This window comes from Protopterus annectens, chromosome 6.part0 (genome assembly GCF_019279795.1).
Source record: "Protopterus annectens isolate FY-2018-M chromosome 6.part0, PAN1.0, whole genome shotgun sequence".
Classification (NCBI taxonomy): Eukaryota; Metazoa; Chordata; order Ceratodontiformes; family Protopteridae; genus Protopterus; species Protopterus annectens.
Window position 1 is genome coordinate 180,359,920 of NC_056737.1, and position 13,050 is coordinate 180,372,969.

General features: G+C 38.0%; 1 protein-coding gene and 1 long non-coding RNA gene across 2 annotated transcripts in view; one reads left to right on the forward strand and one right to left on the reverse strand.

Annotated features, from left to right (window-relative positions):
- Window positions 1–11,087, reverse strand: part of ANGEL1 (angel homolog 1) — a gene marked incomplete in the record, with an annotated part of 1,002,072 nt that extends 990,985 nt beyond the window's left edge. The window contains 1 exon segment of the mRNA XM_044073897.1: window positions 10,889–11,087.
- Window positions 11,088–11,204: 117 nt separating this feature from the next.
- Window positions 11,205–13,050, forward strand: part of LOC122804201 — a 70,221-nt gene continuing 68,375 nt past the window's right edge. The window contains exon 1 of the long non-coding RNA XR_006365201.1: window positions 11,205–11,487. This is a non-coding gene — a long non-coding RNA (uncharacterized LOC122804201). The remainder of the gene's footprint in view (window positions 11,488–13,050) is intronic.

Here is a 13,050-nt window from a genome sequence, read left to right on the forward strand (position 1 = left end):
AAAAAATATTACTAACATTATGCATGGCAGAAATTTAGGATGTGCATACCATTACGAGACACAACATTAGAGGAAAGCAATCCCAAAGTGTACTGAGTAAGCCCATTTGTTTTAAAATCATCACGTACAAACACCAGTTCCCAGTTTATAACCTAGCATTTAACCTTAACACAGCTGTAAAGCACTACATAACAGACCTTAGCAGCATCACCCTTTTAAGCAGTGTTCTCAGGATTACAACTGATGCCCACAATGACTCAAAAAATAGCAACACCTTAACTACCAACCAACAGGGATGCTTTACTTGGTTTACTATTCCAATACTTTATCAACACGAGTACACCTTCTCTGTTGCCTCAATTAACTGCCATGAGCAGAATGAAAATGTTGACAATATTTGAGCCAATATAAAAATACCTTACAATTACCTCTAAAATGCACTGTTACTCTTGCATGCGCACACTCAAACACACACACACCATTCCATGTCTTTAGTCCTGATCTTTGTATTCAACGTTACTACCATTACATGTGTTATTTATATGTGGTTTACTTTCTATGATGCATGCATCCTTTTGGTTCACATCTCAATACATGCTGGCTACTGTAATTCATTTTCTTTCCTCCCATATCAAAACCTGGAACTAAGCCTCAGCTCAGGGTACTCTCCTGAATAAGAAGGGGCAAAAAGGTAAAATGATCATAAGTTCCAAACCTATTTCAGTAATTTATCTGTACCCATTACAATATGCCCTTAATTTTCCATTATTCTTAAAAATCTTTTTAGGACCAACATCTGCCTGGTGCCTTCTCTACAGCTAGAAATGATGCAAAATATGTTAGCATTTACCTGATCGTTTTTTTTTGCTTGCACTAAGAGTGCACTTTTTTTTACTCAAGGGGCCCAGGATCATGACCAAACCGTGTAAACTAAAATAAAATAAAAAAATATCAAAAATAAATGTCATGTCCTTTATTCTACTTGATTTGTTTACTTTTGAAACCTCCTGCATATGTAAATGTCCCGTACAACCACCATATCTTCTTCACCTACACCACAGAGCTCCATAAACCTTTGGCCACAGCCCCACGTAATAAGAACTGTTGTCACCAGCATTTTTGCTGGAAAAGGCTTGGTAGGCCTCTGAAAAAAGAAAATACATTATATGAGAAGCATGCAAGCCCGTGAGGCTAATGGTGGTTGCTTGGGGAAAAAAAAAATTCTGCATATACAGGGTAATGAAGGCTAAGACAGTCTGTGCTTTTAAGGTAGGCCGCACAATGATACATGCATTTACAACACAACCTCCTCAAAACGCATGCAGTCGCATACATTAACAACCACAGAAACCACAAACCTTCCCCAATATACAGTACAAGTAAATTGGTCACTGGCCCTTTGTAAAACTCCTACCAAAAGAGAGAGCTTCAACTGGGTACCCTGACTTGCATCACTAAAAAGTCATACCCTCTTCTTCTTCCATGCAGGCAGTTTTTTTTGTCAAAAGATTTCAAATTTAGCACGGATACCAGCTAACCAACCTAATACACACTTTGACAGACGTCTGAACTCATACTGTTACAGAATAAAGATGTCAAATATTTCACTACAGAATAAACATTCTACGGGTTAATTTTATAAAACTTTAGATAGAGATGAGTTGGAACCATTCATAAAACCAAAATCAATCTTTCACTTTTATTAATTTAAAAAGTAATGTTTCAGTGCAAGCTACAGAGAAACTGGGACTTCCAGTAGGAGGTCACAAGTAGCAAGCTTCCCTCGTGAATATAAAGTTAAGAGCTTAAATTGTTAAAAAATAAATAAACAAACAGAGCCTGCTGAAATTGAAAGACATTAAAAGCACTTACAACTAAAGGCAGATGAATACCAAAAACTCTGGGAATATGAGTCTTTGTGTCGGCAGCTGAATACTGAGATAAGCCACAAGGCTAGAGCCCAGAAAGAAGACGTTAAAACCAGGCAAGTATGAAATCAAAATAAGTCCATGAAAAACTGGACAAATTACACAATGAAGTTAGTTTTCTTTTCTGTTAATGTATGTTTTCCCATGTCTTAAGTGTCAATTTATTAAAAGTATTTATAAACTAAAAACTATACAATGAAGTTGTAAAGATGAATACTACTTTACTTAAATACATCAATAAAATCTATAAAAAAAATTGTAAGAGTCGGAAACAACATTATCGGTATATTCAGATGAACTGGAGGCGAGGAAGAAAGCTGAAGGGGAACAAAGTATATGGTTAGCACAGCTGGAAGCTTTTCAAGCAGAATTAAAAGAAAAGTTCACCGATATGGAGGACAGAGAAAAGACAGAAAACTTGACATTTATTGTGTCCCTGAAGGGATGCAGGAAAAGGACTGCAGACAATTTATGTTTGAGAAGTTAAATCAGTGGACTGATGTGCTACAAGAAAAAAAATTTCTGGACATAGTGTACAGGGTATAAATAGAAAACCACCTGGTGGGCCGTTTCCCAAGACCATCTGTAATAAAGACACATCAACTCAAAGAGCAGTTGCTTTCAGAATTACGGTAAAAACAGAATTCTTACAAGTGGGAGATCAGAGAATGGTTTGCAGATCAAGGCTATTCAACAGAGACCGATCAAAGAAGAAACAGATTCATACCACTGTTTGAGAGACGCTGGGCCATGGGTCCAAGTTTTAAACTGCTCTACCCAGTGACTTTCAAAAGTATATTTTCATACGGGGCCCAAATCTTTCTTAGGTCCAAACACAGCAGCAGAGTAAGATAAATATAAAAGTTTGTGAATCTATCAAAAGGAGGAATGCACACTGTAGGATGCGACAGTGTAAAGAAGGGAGAACAGCAATTGGAGAGGTGACCCTTAAACCGTTTCCCATGTTCCACTGAAAGATGCAAGAAAAGAAAAAGTACATAGAGAAACACACCAAACCACTACAGGAGTCTCTAAGGGCAGTTCAGGGAGAGTGTAATACAAGGAAAGTAGACAAAGTAATTGTAAAAGAGGACACCGTCGAGGCTTTATGACTTATAAAAAATCACAAAACGAGAAGATCAGCTCAGAGACTTTCTGAAAGCAAACCCAATAGGGGGGAGAAAGCACTTTATCCATTGTAAGTAAATCTTGTGGCTGTTAGCAGCCCATAGACTTAAAGACAATTAAAATCAAATACTTGTACTCTCAAAAAGCTATAGAGAACCTGAAACTTTGTTTTGGACTTTTCATTTAATGAACTGTGCCTTTCAAAATGTGGTGGTGGGGGGGCCAAAATACAAATCATGGTGGGTTTACTGTATACGACAGTGATAAAGGTCATCACAGGGAAAAATGAGAAAATGTGGTATGACAGTGCAACTACGTGTATGTACACTTGTCATCTCTCTCCATACTAATCCAACTGAAGAATGCAGGATGGAGATAAAGTACATGGCATAAAGGGTAGATAAGAAGATAATATTATGGGCGAGTGAACAAGAGAACTCTGAGACCTCAGGGATTGAAACCAACAGAGGAATGGGGGGGGGGGGTGAGCGAATGAACACGCATACGATCTTGGGGAAAGATAGGCACACCAAAAGCAAGGGCTTATTTATACCAAAAGGAAGAATAAATGATTAAGAATGGGGAGGGAGAAGTGTATATAATGTACATAAGCTTGTATAGAGTTCTTAGAATTAGCCGGACAGTTAGAAAATCTTAGGTTGCATAGGCATAGTACTGAACCACAGGACAGGAAATATAAGCAAAACGTTTGCCAAATGATGAGATCAGAGAAGAACAAAGAAAGGCATATTGGAAATCATGGGAACGTAGTGGGATTAGATAACATAAGGGATGACATTAAAATTAGTGACATAGAATGCGAATGGCCTGGGTGATGCACAAAAAATATTGAAAAGTCTCGAGTATATTAAACGTTGTAAACTGCATGTAAAAATGACACAAGAAACTCTAATTAGCAAGGTAGGTAGTGGAGCTTTAATAAAAAAGAGATTTCAGGAGGACTACTGTGCAGCAGCGATGGACAGAAGGAATAGAAGACTAATAACACTGATAAGAAAAGGGGCAACTTTGGAAGTAGAACAAAGAAAAGATAAAGGCAGACATGTTTTGTTAAGGGACAGTTAGGAAGTACAAAGAAAAGCAGAGAAGAAGAGGAATGAACTGGTATTAGTTACCCTAGATACAGAGAAGGCATTCAATAGAGTACACTTGCCATACCAGTGTGTATTATATGAGGTTTGACGATTTATTTATTGTGATGGTCAGGGAGCTATACTTAACCTCATATGCAGTAATAAAGGTGAATACAAGATTAACAGGGGAATTTAAAATACAGAGGGGGGACACGTGAAAGGCCCAACAGATAACTTCTAATATACAGGGTTGGAAATAAGGAGAAGAGCGGGAGGAGAAACTGGTAATGTTCCATCAGAAGCATTATCGGTTATTCAACATAAGAGCTTACCAAAATACTGGGTTACAAAATAAATGAGAAAACAAGTTAGTTTTACTGATTATGCTCCCTCACAGAAATACCCTGCTTTATGTGAGCACTACAGTGTGAAGAATCTTGGAGCCTGGTTAGGAGTAAAACCAGAAGAGGCAATGAAAGAAACCTGGGTCCAAATACTACAGAAAAACGAAAAATACGATTAAGGAAAGAAACATGGGACAAAATACTAAAGAAAACAAAGAAATACGATTAAGAAAAAGAAACCAGTAGTGAGTGACACTGACCCAAGAATGACAGCAATAAAAATGCTTACAGTGCCACTGGTAATATATGCGATAGAAACACTATTTTATGACCCGTTAGAAAAATACTGGAAAACAACTTAAGGAAATTGTCACATACATGGGGCAAAAGATTAAGAGTAGGGTGGCAAAAAGCAGCTAGCTATACCACAGTTGCATGAATATTTTAGGGCAGCGCAGATTAAAATCGATTCATACTTCCAATTCTGAAAAGAGAAGAGAAAGTGAAAACAGATACTGCAAGAGCAGTGTAGATTAAGAGGATGGGTTTAGGAAGGGATATTCTGGTCACAAAAGGGAAACAAAACCAAAATGGAACAGCTCAGAGAGAAAAAGTGCAGAGTATATTCAGAATAAGAGTACCATCCATGGAAATTTGAAATTTACTCAATAGGAATAGTAAAAAAATAATACCTATGGGATAAACCACGAAGCAACTGAAAATTGGGGTAGGAAGAAAAGGAAACGTTATTATTGGAAGAGATGTGTGTGGGGAGTACAAGACATACATGGCACAAAACAGCTAAGTAAAATACAGTGTATAGAGGACTGTATAAAAAAGTAGTAAAAAGAACGCTACAAAGACCATTAAATTATGGTTGAATGCCAGGAAGGCAGACTAGCCACCCAGGTCTCTAGTAGACAATACAAATCAATGATTAAAGGTAGGTTGATCAGAAGATAGAGTATAGTACAAAGTTGGCAGAGACTGCTAGAAAGAGATATCCGATGAGGAATAGTGGAGCATTTGTAGAGGGCCAATGTTCGCTACTAAATCTAGAAATTTCCACCTTTTTGCCTGATAATGCATGCACAAATACTTTTAATCACCAGAAAGATTACATAAAATGTTTCTAGGAGTAAGCCCTAAATGTTGGAGATATGAAATTAACCAAGTGGGGACATAGGATCACAGTCTGGAAATGTAGTAAGCCGGAAACATATAAACGAGTTTTGAAACAAATGTTAAAAAAAAAAAAAAGTTATGGGACAAGACTGGAAATTGGAAAAAAAGTGTCACTTTCTTTCGAACTGGATTGGACAAAGTAAAAAAAAAAAGAAAGAAAAGGTACAGAAAGACAGGAAAACGATAAGCATATTAATGTTAATAGCAAAGAAAGAAAGAAATAAGAAGGGGGTAGAAAACATTACTGCCAGAAATAAAAGAGGTGATACAAATACTGGAAGAACAGGAAAAGATACAAAGTAGTATGAAGAGAGAAAAATCAAGCAAGATACATACAAGTAAATGGGACCTATGGGATAGAATCAGGAACAAAAATTGAAGGAAGTGTAATACAGTATATTGCTTGGATGATTTGCAATTAGGAGGATTAAAAAGGACTACAAAACTGTAAATTAGATGGAAGATAGCTGTAAATGGTAACCAGACAATGGAAATATTACTGAATGCAACTATAAATCCTGGTTTTGGGTCATTCCCACTGTTACTATGTCAATTACAACATGTGTTAGAACACAGACAGGATGGCTAACAGAATAAAAGAAAAACAGAAAATTGTACCATGTATGAGGACTGAACAAGTAACGTGTGCCAAGACTGGTTTATTTGAAATGGTTAATAAAAATCAAGACTGAATTATAAAATAAGATACATATAAAACTGAACAAGTACCTCTTCATTAATACTCACATGCACCCAAATGAAGTTATACTATAAAAACACACACTATTCCAAGCCATGGGTTTTAATACAAAAACTGCCAATTTCCTAAAAGTAAGTTATCCCCACCCCATCCTGAAGGTTTGCAATAGCTCATTAACAGATTCACTTTGCTTAACCTAGCACTATCCACCACCAAACTACAGTATGCATATCAAAGATTAAAAAAGTAACAAATTGCTTAATGGTGTAATTTATACCTCTAATTTCACACAAATAGAGATGAAAGTTTTTCTAAATTATGTCTGTTAAACCCTAGCATATATCCCTGTGACGTTCAGCTTTCAGTGTCACGTCAGTATTATCCTATAAAGCTGGGCTTTGAACTTAACAGAGCTGCAGAACACTATTCTTCAATACAGCCTAGAGAGTCTCCATTAAAGCAAGGACTCCTCCTTCAGGATGTATAACTAAAAATACATTTTCTTCTGTTTGTTAAAGTTCAAATCAACCTTTTCAGCCACAGCCCTGCATGCATTTTAGTAGGGGTAATTAACCAGCAAATTTTGGGGATGTGCAGAAAATCAGTGTACCTTGAATAAAGCAATATTTACGTGGGAAGAGCACACAAAACTCCACAAAGTGACTGTAGATTAAAACTGAACTCCTGATCCTGGAGTTGTCAGGCAGAGATCTTACCACCAAATTACCATACTGCCCTACATGATGCTACCTACTCCATATATGCGCTCACTTTACAGTCCCCAATCACACCAAATTATATTTTGCTTTCAAGGCTATGGACAACCATCCCATGTTAAAAATAAACAAAACAAAACAATTCTGATTACTCTGACCCAAACAGAAACATAACATACATTCAGACACACAGCGCAATAAATTTATCTTCTTAACAGGCCCTGCAGACCAAAAAGAAAATTACCAAGTAAATTGAAAATAGCCACCTTAGCCAATGATAAAAACCCACCTGAATACCTAAAAATCACAGCAAATACCATATAGTTTCCCCGTGCCAACACTAACAAACATCTCAATACAGAATACATTCCTTTAACGTGGAAATAGTTACACATAATCCCTATCCATAAGGAGGGGGAGGGCAGATCAGACAATTCACATACAAACTTCAGACAGATTGCACTAGTAAAACTCCAGAAAAAAATATATACACAAGCATCTCTTAAATTCCCTACTTGTTACCTACACGGCACAGCTTTCAACCAAGCTACAAATCAGACACTGCCTTTCTAACCTTCTTAAACACTTCAACTGCTTTTCAAATAGTCTTAGATCCATCAAAGATATTTGAAACTGGGTCACATACTACTGTTCTCAAAAGACTTGCCCAAGATATAACAACACCCAAACTTACCTGGTTCCAAAGCTAATTGGAAGAGAGCTAACAGTCAAGTGGAAAGACACATGCTCAGCCTGTACTCAAAAGTCCCACACAAGGATCATCCTCAGATTTTTACTATTCAATATATTCGCAAAAAATGCATATGAAATAGTCAAACAAGGATCCTTAATACAACACACAGATGACTCAACCTTGATTTGTTCTGCCAAAACACTCACCCAACTTCACAAACAAAAACAGAGCCATAACTAAAGCAAATGGAAAACTGTCTCAACGCCTCACAATGCATCCACCATAAATTAATCTTCACTCAACTAACTAAACCATCTAACTCAACATTCTAGAAATTAACATCACTTTTATAACACTACATGCCAAGCTAAGCGTAGTTATTGACAACAAGCTAAATATGATCAACCACAATGTTGCTGAAACAAACCAAAAACAATGAAAAGAGAAAACTCAAGCAAAATACATACAAGTAAATGAGACCTATGGGATAGAATCAGGAACAAAAATTGAAGAAAGAGTAATACAGTGTATTAAACCTTAACCAACATGTGAAGCACATACAAAACAGGTCATGCTGTACTTCTGCCAACTGTGCTATATGCACTTCCCAACTTAACAAACATTCAGAAATCTCTCCTGACTAATCTATCTTCCCAAAACACACCTGTGTCTAGCTCTTCAACTGCTGCAATATTTAAATCAAATTAAATTTTAAAACAATATAAAATATCCTAGAGAAAAAAAAAAACACATACCCTGTCATCATTAATATCACTGAAAAATATGAACCACCTAGGAACCTCAAATCGTTACACCTAAACCAAATTCTCTTGCTTAAAATCTGAAGCACTGTAAAAACCTGAAACTTCCCTCCCACACACAAGGATACAAACAAGCGCACGTTTTTCTACAAAAACTAATGAACACTTAAGACTGCAAGCAACTGGTCATGAAACACCTAATGTTACTGCAACTTCCTTTCTGTACTCATTCTAGGTACAACTACTTTATTTCCCCCACCTCCCTTAATCCTCCCTTTCCCTCCTATATATTCTAACTTGCCACTACATGTCCTATTACGTACCTATATCGTTTACAGCGTAAAGGTTGTACACAATTCTTGAAATATACTAACTATAATTGTACAAATAGTAATAGATCATATTTATTTTACTTATGAAGAAAATAAAGCGTATCCGCATATAAAATGTATATCAAAGTCTTGCATGTAAACTACATATCAATTTTGATTAAAATTGTATGCATGTTAATGAAACACCTACACTTATCAATATAATTCTGGGTATAATTATTAATTCTAAGCATATGTGGGTCTTTTCTCCCCAGGAATCTGTTGAACAGAAACTTTTCACCTAACGAGATTATCCCAGTCAACAAATACATGTAAAGCACAAAACAAGGGTAAAGACCACACCGGAACAACGGAGATACGACCCAGCAATCGCAATGGACACAAAACATAAGCAGATAAAAATCACCACCATGCGCTGGGTGTGATGGCTTGTAGAATGCAAAAACCAAGTTCCACGAACACAGCAATGCAGCAAATCAGTTTAAAAACGACCAGAAACTGCAGTACAGGAAACCAAGCAGTTTAATAGTAGAAACTGTTAGCGCTTTCACCCGTAGGCTTCTTCAGACAGTTACAGAAAAAAGACATACTATCTCAATTTAAATACTAGAGCAATGCTGGCAATAGATTAAAACTGAACACGTCAAAAGCCATTCACTACACATTTAAAAGAGCAAAACACATTATACATAACAAGGCAAACGAGCGCTAAACATTAAAAAGATTCAAATAGTTAAAAACATGTAAAAACATATAAAGACTCTTGCATAAAAAACATATGTACATTTCATGGCTACAGTACATTACGGTCTAAAACATCTCCTATTCCTTAGTGCATGAAAAAGGCTATACTACACCTTGGTGTGTGTTTTGAACAAGCTGTCCTGCAGCATTTCTCCCCTGGATCTCCAATACAAATGACCTGTGGATCAGCTGGACAACCCAATAAGAAACCCACAAAAACTACTCTGCTTATGCTACTAATATAAAAACAAAATACAATAAGCAAACATATTTCTTAGCAAAAGTAATAATTGGCTTCCAGTACAGAAGAAAGGCACAGTGCATGCAGCAAACTGTGACTTCTACTCCGCACAATGCTTTAAATTCAATAAATGCAACAAAAGCAGTGATCTTTGGCACAGTATTCCAGCTGAGTTACTACTTCAGGGGTTTCCCAAGCCAAAGTTTCAATACCCTTTGTATGACAAAGCAACCCATACCAGATGTCAGACTGGAAATCTATACAATCAAGATGATTCTTGCTTCTGCACATTTTGTGTATTTCTCTAACAACCAAACAAGTAAGTGTATGCTCTACAACGCCCCATCATTCATACTTTCACACTACTTTGTTGTAGTCCACGGGTTGACACATACCTCGACATCAATCTAGAATGACATATAATATAGCTAGCATACCAGTGACCTTTCCATTTCCTGCAAAAAGAGAGCTGTCCTTGGTATGTTTACGTAACTTACCACAACAAGCCTCATCTTCCTGGTACCCCTTCTAAATTAAATTCACAACAAAATGAAGTGTCACCACACCAAAAACATCAATGTCTAAATTTCAACAGCCTACATATTTGTTTTTATCACAAAAATACTAGCAAATTAAAAAGGCCATTACAAACATACTATTTATAAGAGGCAAGGATTATTAGCCCACAGATTACAAGTACCTGCAAACGAACATGAGAATCCACCGGCAAGGGTTTGACTGATGTATCATCTAGCTGCCTACTGCAGAACTAAGAACAAGTAATTAATATAAAACCTACCAAGTCAGAACTTTTGGGACTAACATAGCTAATGACAGACTGCAGCCAAAAATAGCTGGAAAACAAATTAAATTACGCGCACTTTTAGTATTTCAGATTCCTTAACTAAACTATACAACACTTTAAAATCAAAGTGCTATTTGATTAAAGTGTACATGTTTGTGTACAACTGTGTACGTCAAAATAACGCACTCACAATCAACTTTAAAAGAACTTCCTTACCTTATGTAAGTCTGCAATGCGAACAGGCACCGAAATTATAATTTGATGTTTACAACAAACGGCTATAGGAGTTATAAACTAAAAATTTAAATACCAATTAATACAGCAAAAACAAATAAAGTTTATTAAAAAAAAAAACCTTCTCCCGCCCTATTCTGTCACCGAGGGAAATCAACAGACATGCCTGAGAACACGCCAATTGGCCAAACGCGTTCCCGATTCCCCTTACGTAACACTAAAACTGCTGTACGGCCACGAGCACGTCGCTAGTGCCAACTAAGGCCAGCTTACGTTCGGGTAGGAGTTTGCAGAACTTACTTTACGGCACGCCAGGCTGTTTAGTGCGTTCTCATCTGCGCACTACGGTAGTGAGGGCCGCTTTCCACCTCCTACGTTAGGCGTTGTTTACGTTTTGTTAATCATTGTGACAGTCTGTTGAAACTGTGGTATATTTAACCCGACTAGAAACAGTATCCCAGGGTGAGACGGCGCTGATGAAACACAAGGGGGAGTACATGCTGCTATGGAAGCCTGAGTGTTTGTCATTATTTGAGACTTCTGGGAATAAAAAGAGCGTGTCAAGCTGCAAAGTAGTTACGGTAAGCATGCATAAATTATATTATACGACCGACTACGTGTGAAGGCCTTGTGCGCCAGTCATTTCCCGTTTCGGAGTTATGTAGCTTGTACGGAGATGACGTGAAATTAGTCCTCGCTTGAATATCGGTTATGTGAGTTTTATTGCTTGTTATTAGGTTCATAGGTTCATACTAGGCTATCCGCCCGAGGGCATTTATAAGCCTAGCCCATTGTTTTGTGGCTTACGCCACCCCTTTAGTATGGGGAACTATACCCATTATTTTGCTGTGCCTCTGTCGAGCAGTGACACTGAGGTAATTCCTGGGGTATATCTGCGATCTCCCATCCATTGGTCAAGATTTCTCTTGAACAAGGCCAGCGAGGTGCTCTGCCTCACATGTACCGGGATTTTGTTCCACAGCATAGGCAGTCTTTGGGTGATGAATCTATCTCTCCAGCACGTCCTATTAATAGCCGTGTCGAGGTTTAAGTCTCCCGCCCTTGTGGCTCTGATGGATCTAGATTTTTGAGGTGAAGCATATTCATCAAATCTGGGTTTGACATGGCCTTGTATGTTAGGCAAAGGTCACCTCTGAGCAACTGAATAGAGCTGGAGTTCTTTCAGTCGGGCAGCATAGGACAGATTTTTGAGACCCTTTATCCTTTTGGTGAGGAACTTTGGCCTCTCCAGCTGCTGCAAGTGTCGGGTCAGATACATTCCGAATGGGGCATTGTACTCAATCATTGGTCTGATGAGTGATGAGTACCAGGAGACTATGACCTCCCTTGATCTAGATGAGAATCCCTTCATGATAAGGTGGGCAATGTAGAAGGACTTCCTAACTACTTTAGCTACATGGGTGTCGAATGACAGACTACTATCAACCTGGGTCCCCAGGTCCCTGATAACTTCTTCTGTGCTCAGTGGATTGCCACCTATTTGGTAGCTAGGGTAACCTTGTTTTTATGACTATGCATTTTTGGCATTTAACTGGCTCTGGCACCAGTTATCCGTTTCTGTGAGACCCTTCTGAAGGATATCTGTGTCAGATGTGTTTTCTACTAGTTTGCAGTCATCTGCAAACTTTGTCAGCCATAACCCTCCTGTGTTTGCTTGTACGATGCCAAACAAGAGTGGGCCCAGGACTGAGCCCTGTGGGACACCACTTGTGACAGGCTTTGAGTCTGACATGGCGCCAGCAACTCTGACCCTGTGGGTTCTGTCACTCAGCCAGTTTGCAACCCATCTTGTGATGTATGGGTTAACATTTAAGCTGATGAGTTTTTCAATGATACCTATTGTATCGGCCTTAGCCAGATCGAGGTAGGCTGTATGGACTGCCTTTCCTCATCAATGGCTTTGGTGACTGTTAAAAAAGTCAACCAAGTTTAAAAGGCATGATCTGCCTTTGACAAAGCCAAACTGGGTTGGATCCAAAGTCTGCAAATTCCCTATGTCTTTATTTATGAGGTCCATTATCCTCTCCATGGCTTTGCAGATAAGGCTTGTCAAGCTAATGGGCGGTAATTTCCAGGGTCTGTGGAGGCACCGCCTTTGTGAAGTGGGACCACAGTTGCAGTGC